General features: G+C 31.8%; 1 non-coding gene across 1 annotated transcript; it reads left to right on the top strand.

The window, feature by feature from the left end:
- The first annotated feature begins 819 nt into the window (after positions 1-819).
- On the top strand, positions 820-922 carry LOC112518754. The gene has a single exon (XR_003069830.1). It is a non-coding gene; the product is annotated as a U6 spliceosomal RNA (small nuclear RNA).
- Positions 923-10,367: the final 9,445 nt, after the last annotated feature.

Raw genomic sequence — 10,367 nt, 5'->3', positions numbered from 1 at the left:
TCGATAAATTTTTCGAGTTTGTGGTCGCATACTTTTTGCACAGTGTTCTCAAGACGCTATTCATAATTTTCAACATACCATAGGGATCATATGCATAATTCACTCTAAATAAAAACACCTTTTTACAGTTTTATACAAATAAAATCTTCAATATTTAAATTAAAGGACAATTTAGTGATTATGACAAAGCATCGTGTGAAAATAAGAGTTAACGTGAGAACTGTAAAAAGAAATTTGGACATTTGATCATTTTAATCACAATACAATCCATGAATTACGTTTCAGAAAAGAATTGATCCGATGTATCTCATTAATGTTGATCAAGTGATCTTCTTCAATTAGGATTGATCCAAGTGTATCTCCTTGACCGGAACTCAACCCTAGTGGTTATTTGGGGATTTAACATTTCGACTATTAAAAATTAAGCTTAAAATAAATTGATGTAATAATAAAAAGTAAAAGTAAAAAATATATTAAAATAGAAATGTGAAATGGTATTTACAAGATAAGGGTCAAACCCTGGTTACTGGTGGGTTGGGCCTGGTCGATGCTGGGCTAGGTTGCCACTGCTTCTGGGTTGTGGCCTTGGTGTTTGTAGTGGACCCAATATAGGGACCACTTCTTGGGTTTTATACATTGATTATGGTTAATGAATACATGTTAATTGTTACTAGAAGGGTACTCGTGTAATGTATCGAAACACATCTTGATTTCAGTGTTTCATTTATTTCTTTTTCACATCGATATAATACGGTTTTACGTGGTTTTGAGAAAATGGTAATGTTTTTATTTTTGAATAAAATATAAATTTTAAAATATGTCCCTTCAGGGACATCCGATAAAATTGGAACGATACAGAGAAGATTAGCATGGCCCCTGCGCAAGGATGGCACGCACAAATCGAGAAAATTTTAAAATATCAGAAGATTTTGAAAAATAATATCGATGTCAGTATCAAATTAATATTTTTAAAAGTTCTTGTGTTTTGGTGTAATTTTCTTAATTATAATTTAATTTAGGTTTAGTAACAAAGAAATTTAATTTAGATTTAATGATATAATTTTTTATAAAGATAATAACTAAGTATTCTGTTAGAACTCAATAATTATTCTAATTATATTTTAAATTTTTTATATTTAAGATGAGATGTTTATCCAATATTTGATTATGTTTATTTGCAGTTAGTTACACAAATTCAAATATGGAGCTTTAATAAGTTGTACTTACGCACAAATTTACTTGTAATCTTAAATTTTAAATAATATGCATCAATAAACAGTAATTCGTGCATAAAAATGGTTTTTAAGAGTTTTTGTCGAATGCTTTATAATATAGTATAGATTAATTGTTTTTATCATTTGATTAGTATTAGTTTATTTACTTATTATTTGGTTATCTATTTAACTCTAGAGTAAATTACACTATAGGTCCCTGTGATTTGCTCAAAATTTGGATATCGCCCTTTCAAAATAATTACATTGAGCGTCCTCGTGGTTTGCATTTTGTTTCAAGCTAGGTCCGTATCCCTAACACCATTAAATCTAATCCGTTAACTTTAGGAAATTCTGGTCATTTTACCATGTTTTTTGTTTTTTCTATTAAAAATCACCACCGTCCATCCCCACCGACCTCCATCTTCCGTTGCTTGCCACTAGCTCCAAACTCCATTTCCAACCCCTCACCCATGCAAGAAGTATGTATATACATATATACACACACATCACACACACAACCTACCCTTGTTTTAAAATATCCAGTCGATGATGGAAGGAAGGATTTAACTAATATCAAACACTTAACTAATAACAGAGATTAATGGCGACATCAAGAAAAAGTAGAACAGGTGTAAAGTGAATCAAGATGCAGTATTCAGGTGGTTTGTATTGGAGATATGAAAGTGAAAAATACTCCTCCCCTTTTAGAGTCCTCGTCTTTCCTAATGCTCCACCACAAATCCACTTCCATCATAATCTCCATGTTAGGATTGGGGATTGGAGATGATACATGGACCGGATAAACAATTAGATAGCAGAAAAGTTCGTTTTCCGAATACAATAATTCCACCCTTATAGCCTTGGTGTCATAAATTTTGTATTAGGATAATCTAATTGCAAACTCTTATCTTAAAGCTTGTAAGATCGAGTGTTTATATACACCTAGACTATCATTTACATATTTATATGAGAGATCTAGGGTTACGAGCGGTTAAAAAGTTTAAGACGTAACTACATGGTAGTTACAACCATTAACGGATAAGATTTGAGGGCAATTACAAAGAAGTAACGAGTCTAGAGGAAGTCCATAGGCTCTGATCAAAGGACCAGAGGATCTAGTCTGACACCTAGAAGAACTCGATGACTTCAGAGCTCTAAGCCTAAGTCTCAGAGGCTTTGAGTCCACATCCTCTAAACAACACTTTGGCAATTTTATCAAATTTCAACAGTATTTCAAGAAGGCTTCTAACCTTTTCTAAAATATGTTCAAAACATCCCGAAACTTAAAATTCTTTAGTAAACCACTGCTAGGGGCTCTACCTAAGGACCCCGCAAGTGGGCACGACCCCCTTGACCCCCACGTTAAGGCGATCTAAGATGATAGAGACAAATTTGTGAGAGTGCACTCCACACCTCTTAAATCACTTATGTTTACCTAATCACCAAATCGATCTCACGTAAATCACAATCACAGTAAAATGATTGATGACACTAAAATCACCAACATTTCTTCCCCATTTTAGTGTAATCCTTTGATTTACGATATAAAACATATACATGAAAAAAATCAAACAAATGCATAAATAAAAATATCACGAAGATTGAATTTTCATCTTAGTATATTACACATTCCAAATATTTGAGAATTGGAATGTCCTAAGGATTGAATCCATCAGCCCATTTGAATACATGCAGATAATATACCATGAGTTTCTACAAATCTAATTAATAAACTTGAAACTATGGTAGAGTCCTTGCGTCCTTATACATTCATGAACGTATAGAAAGTCAAGTTGAAAACTTTCTTGAAGCGACTACACTTCAGTACGTATAGGTAATTTTGTAAGTCTTGCACATGCATATGCAATTTTTCAAAAGAATCATTAAGAAGTTAAACTTCAACCTTTCAACACCTGCAGGTACAAGCAAACATAGAGATGTAATCATCATGTGCTTCAATTTCTACTAATAAGCTTGCCACATTGACTTCAATCTTTAACGTTTTATTAAAAAGGAATTGGGACCACCGCTAGGGCCCCCCGTGACATCTGCCTTAATACAATCTAAGGTGATAGAGGCAACATTTGTGAGTGTGCACTTCGAAGCTCCTAACTCACTTATGTTTACCTTAGTACCAGATCAATCTCATGTAAATCATAATCACACTAAAACGATTGATGAAAACAAAATCATGAACACTCCATCTCACATGCATATCCATGTGGATTCATCATCTTCATCCCTAATCCATAAATGACGACTATTTTATTTTTATTTTTTATTTTTTATTAGATCAATGTACTTTCACCAAATAAATTATGGCTGCATTGGAAAAGAAATTCAAAATTGAATTTAATAATAAATATATAAAATTATATATAAAGTACGTGAAATGATGAGAAACATGCTAGTAAATTTATAACTTACTCATGTTTTTATTTAAAATGTTGAACTACTAAGTACTAACCACAAAATGGCATATCGATTTGTTAAGGGTAAATGCATTATAATATTTGAAGAAGCTATTTCTCAATTTCTTTCATATGACTTCATCGATTAGTTAACCATACATTTAAATAAGTAATCATGAATCTTAAACACGATGCATAATTCTATCCGTCAAGAATTTAAATTCCCAACATCAACAAACTCTCCCCTTCAAAGACACTTTTTCGAACGTCACTTCTTTCACTTGTGACATTTTTGTAGGTCATTTTGATTTCAGAAAATAGTCATGACGATAACCACAAGTAATATATATATATACATAGGGGCATGTTCTTTTGTTAACCCAATAATTGATGTTAACTTTGTAAATCAATCTTGACCATTGATTCTTAAAATCTATGGATAAGATCAATTGTAGAAGGATACCAAAACATAGGTGAACAGGGGTACTTTTAGGAGAGATGTCCAAATCGGTTACAAATCCATATTTAATTAATTACATTGGTTACAAATCGGTAATTGTTCATTCTTTTTATAGTTTGTAGGATCAGTTGTGTTGCATTATGAACACTTATATGTAATTTATTAACTAATCTTAGTTTGTGGCTTTCAAATATGAACATATGATGCACCTATTAAAACTTATGAACCCTAAAGTAATTGACTTTCTCATGTGAACACAATAATATATGATCAAAGTGTTTCGCTTGTGAACACAAATTGACCAAAATGTTGGATGTATATAGATACTGTTTTATGAACACACTGGAATACATGCGAACAATATACACCATATGAACATTGGCGACTACTTAGTTTATTGGCTTTCACATGTGAACAGAATACTTCCTAATCATAAGATCTTCAATTTTCTTGTATTGTGATCTACCATTTTCACCCATGTTCGTATATCTCGATTGTGAATATTTATCTATCAAACACTCCTCCACAACTATTATGGTTCAATAAATCAAACACAATTGTTTGATTTGAATATTAATATCGATTACATATATGTTGAAGATAGAACATTCAAGTTTCTTATCATATTAAAATAACAAGTCATCTATAATTTGGAAAAAAAAAACATATCATTTTAGTTATAATCATGGGATTGATGTTTTTGTAACCGCCTATTATTTTGCATCACTTTGGTGTAATAAATAATAAAGCACCAAATTTGATGCAACATTATTTATTTATAGCACTTTTTAATAGCTGATTTACACATAGTATTTAGGTTCTTAGTATAAGTCGTTGACACTAAAACATGTTGATATCTATTAGATCTGTGCAGAGCAAATAGGTTATCCCAACGACTAACTCTCAATATATATGGTTTAAGAGATGTAGAGTTTTAAGTTGGTTCAAGTTTAAACACCTATAGCGAGTCAAGGACAAAATTGAAGAAAAAATGATGGAAAGCTGAAGCAGTTCAACAAGGAGACTTAACTGAAACAATGAAGCAGTTCAACGAGGATACCTAGCTGAAATGATGATCTGCAAGGAACTCTACTAAACAAGGAGATTTAGAAATTCTCCTCATATCAAAGAACAGTGACCAAAGACTTGCTCTTCACGTAACCACTCACCAACTACGTTGTCCACACGCAAACCATACTTCTGAGTGTCAAGTAAAGCATGGTTATCTTACGTACTTTAGTGTTGTTTTAATTACTTTGGGTGCCGAATAAAGCAATGGTACCCTATGTGCTTTACTGTAGTGTTACCTTTAACAAAAAAATATTTGGGCACGAGGCGAATATCAAAGATGGTTCTTTAACATGATCAAGGACAAGCAGGTACAAACAAACCTATGCTACGATGACACCTTCCAAGAACTAGTATCCACATTTAATGCACAACCTTTAAATACCAAAGAATGCTATATGTTTTCAATATGCGGGTGACGAAAAGGTATGATACTTCAACGATGAACCAAGCGAATATTGAACTACAAGAGCAAAAGCATCCTATCCATCTTCACATCAGTTGAAAACCCTCGGAACCGTGCAAGTCCTTATGACTACCAACCCTACTTTGGCTAAAACAATTTTAGGTTCAGGGAGTTTACAATATTGAGAGATAGAGATATTAGGTTCAGCATTTGTCAAAAGCAAGAAAATATATTAGAGGATTAATCACTTGCTGATCTATTATCTGTTTGCACATACAGTTCATTGTTTTATAAAGTGAAAGTTATTAATATAAATTATCGATGAACTTTAAAAACACGACATTCACCCTCTCTACTCTTGTGTTGTGCTTATTGTTACCTTCAGGACCAACAAGAATATTCTCTTTGATGTGTAAATAATGTTACAGTTGGACTTGGAGATGAACACGGTTTGCACACCACCATTTTTTATTGTAGGAAATGGTGTTGGTGGTTGAAGATGCTCTTTCATTTAATTTAAAAAGAGGGCTATTAGTTTCCGACAAAAAAGTCAATCACAGTAACAAGAATGGTTAAGATTAGAGTAATTCTGTATTTTTGTATCAACCCTCTTAGAAACACTCGTATACGATGCTTAACAAAATCATGTTTTTGCAAGGAATCATATCATGATATTCAACATCTACAGATAATTTTAGTAAAACTGATCAAACGAGACAAATTCAACCCGTTACTTTGTACCAAAAGGTTCAGATTGCGTGTTACGTGTTTTTGAAAAAAATTGAACAACTATTTTGAAATGTTTTTTTTAAATCATATTTGATATATACATATATATATATATATATATATATATTAATTCTTTTATTTTTATAAAATTAGGCCACAAGGTCTAAAAACCTATTTTATATAATATTAATTTAAAAATATCTCATTTTCTGTAGAAAAGAATAATGACGTTGATGGAAGGTCCCAACCAGAAGTAGTGGATATAAAAAATGGAAAATGGAAAATCATGAACCACCAAGACCATCAACAATGACGCTTGAAAGGAATCAATCAGTCTTGTTCATCGTTTAATTTGACATCATAATTATATATTAATAAACCGCCCAATCGCTACCATCCAATGAACACGACTCGTCCTTTTCGACGACGTATTTGATAAGTCGATGCTGCTTTAGATTCCACACTTTGCATAGTTTATTGTTTACTTCTTCTGTATGATTCGTTAGGGTCTCGAAAAACGTCGTTTTGTTAACGGAAATGTGAGATGTATATTGTTTAGTGTCAAAGGCACTCCATACTCATGTTATCTTCAATTGTTTTTTTAGACGAGCTCAGTATTTTATGTTGATTTTGATGTGACCAAATTGGAACATAAACAAATGGGAGTTAAAAATATCTACTTCTAAATATATGTTTTATTTATAGTTTGGATTTTCCATGATTTTTTAACTTGCATTATTGATCAACATCCAATTATTAAACCTGTACGGTTGCTTCCATCTCTCTTTGCATTTGTTAATGCATGTTCCTTACGGTTATTATGTTATAAACTCGTGATATATTCAAGACATGTATTGATAAGATTATTTTGTTCAAATAGAGTCGCGTAAAACGTTTGCCTCATGCCCTCAACTCCGTCATGAGCTTAACCTCATTGTCTTCCCCCTTCCTCTCGACTTACACGCAAGATATATATATATATATATATATATATATATATATAGGGTTGGGTTTTCGTGAGATCCGTGAGACCAATTTATATTCATTGATCAACTTTATAAGCTAATGATCTAATGGTCTAAAGTTGTACGGTGACAATTTTGTAATTATTGAGAAATCTTGTGGCAATTTTGTGATTAAGAATGTTGAGATTGTAGATCTAATCTAAAGGTTGAGAATTGGTCTTACGGGTCTCACGAAAAAACCTTGGTCTCATATGATCCCAAGTCTCTCTCTCTCTCTCTCTCTCTCTCTCTCTATATATATATATATATATATATTAAATATGAGGTCCAATCTTAACCACAAATCAATAGATAAATTAGGAAATTTATAATTTTGGTAATTTTTAATTAAAATTTTAATGCAAAGACATTTTAGGTATTTTCTCTCCTCTCTCCTATCTGCTCTCTTCTCTCTCCGTCTCTCGGCCTCCGGCCACCGTCCTACGGTGATACCACAGTGGTATCACAGTGCATCTTATATGGGCTTGGGTATCACACTGAGGTCGTTTGTGTGGTCGATTGGATATGTAACAGAGTGGTATCACAATGCATCTTATATGTGTTTGAGTATCACACTGTGGTATCACTGGAGTACGATGGCCGGAGGCTGGAAGACGGGGACGAAAAGAAGAGAGGAGAGATGAGAGAAAATATCCAAAATGTCTTTGCATTAAAATTTTAATTAAAAAATTACCAAAATTAAAAATTTCCTAATTTATCTATTGATTTGTGGTTGAGATTGGATCTCACGGTTACCACAAACTAGTCAGTTATCCCTTGAATGGATCCCTATACACACACACACACACACACTAGATATGTATATAACGGTTTTCTACAGATAAAACTTGTTAGACCGGTAACATGGCAACCTTTTGTTACATAAGGATTGAATATTTTATCTTAGTGACTTAATTGTTGGTCATATATATAAACTTTTAAGTCTTATTAGTTACTCTATTAAAACGACTGAGAGTCCTGAATTAAAGACCACTTTGTTGCTGTGGCTCCTCTCTTAAACATAGTTCTTCCATGGCAATTGGAAAAAAGTTGAAATCACTATCCATCATTTTCACAATACGTAATTTGTGCGTTTATTGGACTCAAACATTTAATAAGTTTCAAGAGGTCATTATCGTTAGTATACGAACAAGAAAGTTACTTTCATGACACCAGAGTATAAATCACATAATCATCCACTATAATGACACTTGATGACCTCTGTGTGGGGCATCCGATCCACTCTCCTTTGTATCAAACCACACCAATGTTCACATCGGGACCCCTACAGCCGACTCTTGGGAAAGGGTAGGGACATAACATCTATGCATCAATGTCACACGAAATACTAGTTCATTAGATGTGTTCCAGCAAACGACAAAAAAACACATATGAAACAGGAAATAATATACTTATAAATACTTTTTCTAAACATAGAGTGATTCATTGACGAAGGACAATACTGTTTTTGGCAAGTATGAGCAAACAAACAAAATCGTGCTTAAAAAAATAATTTTCTTAACTAAGACAACATGTGATTGGTTGGATCAATCCATATTCATTTATTTGATTTTGTTGATCCAAATCTAAAACTGGGTTTATAGAATGTCAAAAAAAGAGTCTAAGCATCCTAATAGACTACTTTATATATACAGTACTTAATTTATAGGACCAAATAATAAAATATCCTATATATCTAAAGGTGTCACTACAACAAAATTGGGTTTATAGGACGCCATCAACTTCGAAGTGTCGTCCTAATAAATTGTTTTATAAAACTTAATTTATATGACCAAAATATAAAGCGTTCTATCTAAAGATGTTGTAATAAGTTTATAGAACGTTTTTGGGCGTCTTAAGTAGAATTTTTTGACATTTTTAATACAAAGCATCACATTAGCAATTTTATATGACACTTTTGAAAATGTGCCATAAACCCATCTTTTTTACATGACACTTGTTTTTATAGGACAATTTTTTCAAATAAATTGCTACTGTGACGTTTTATATTAAAAAGTGCCCTAAAAAACTTGTTAAGACACCCGAAAGTGTCCTATAAATTTATTGCAATGCTTTTAAATAAGACATTTTATTTTGTGGTCTTATGAATTAATTCTTATAAAGCGGTCTATTATAGGACGCTTAGAAATTGGTAACATACTGACTCCCTATAAACCTGTTTTTTTGTAGTAGTGTGTTATAATAAGTTTATAGAATGTTTTTCGACGCCATAACATGTTTTCTATGACATTTTTATAAAAATTTAGCTATTTTATAGGACACCAATTGAGATAGTGTCATGTCATGACACTAATTTAGCTAGTTCACAGGATATTTCTCAAAAGTGTCATATAAAATAGGTAATATAACGCTTTTTATTAACACTGCCTTAATTTTTTTTTGTTAAAACGCTAAAAAACGTCATGTACAGTTATTACAACATAGGATGCTTAATTGTTTGATTCTATGAACTTAAATCTTATAAAGTGGTCTATTAGAACACCTAAAAATTATCGACATTATATATTAATCCAATTTTATTGTAATACACCATATACAATTGATTTTTTGCGCATTTCATCAATATATCAACCGGGTAATTTTGATCGAGCATATAAATTTATCTTGATTTTCGTTGTTTTAACATAAGTATTATGCAATAATCAGATAATTAATTATATTAAGACCCAAAACTATCTACCACTAGATTATACACAAGCTTAATTGTTCAGCACTTAATGGTTTTAGTTTAATTTCCTTAATCACCCATACACAGTTACATCATCACACTATTATTTCAATGTAAATATAATTCGTCATGCTAGCTCTCAATCTATACTATATTATAAAGCATTTGGCTAAAACTTTTAAAAACTCTTAAACTCTTAAAAACTCTTAAACTCTTAAAACTCTTAAACCCGTTCATCCCTAAACTATTTCTCCCCTATCCGATTTCATCCCATAACTGAATTCGTGTAACTAACTGCAGATAAACACAATCAAATACATGATAAACATCTTATTTTAAATATAAAAAATCTAAAATATAATTAGGATAATCATTGAGTTCTAACA

The sequence above is a fragment of the Cynara cardunculus genome, assembly GCF_001531365.2.
Source record: "Cynara cardunculus var. scolymus isolate 2C chromosome LG 9, CcrdV1, whole genome shotgun sequence".
NCBI classification, from domain to species: domain Eukaryota; kingdom Viridiplantae; phylum Streptophyta; class Magnoliopsida; order Asterales; family Asteraceae; genus Cynara; species Cynara cardunculus.
Note: the sequence above shows the minus strand (reverse complement) of the source record. Positions and strands in the feature narration are given on the sequence as shown.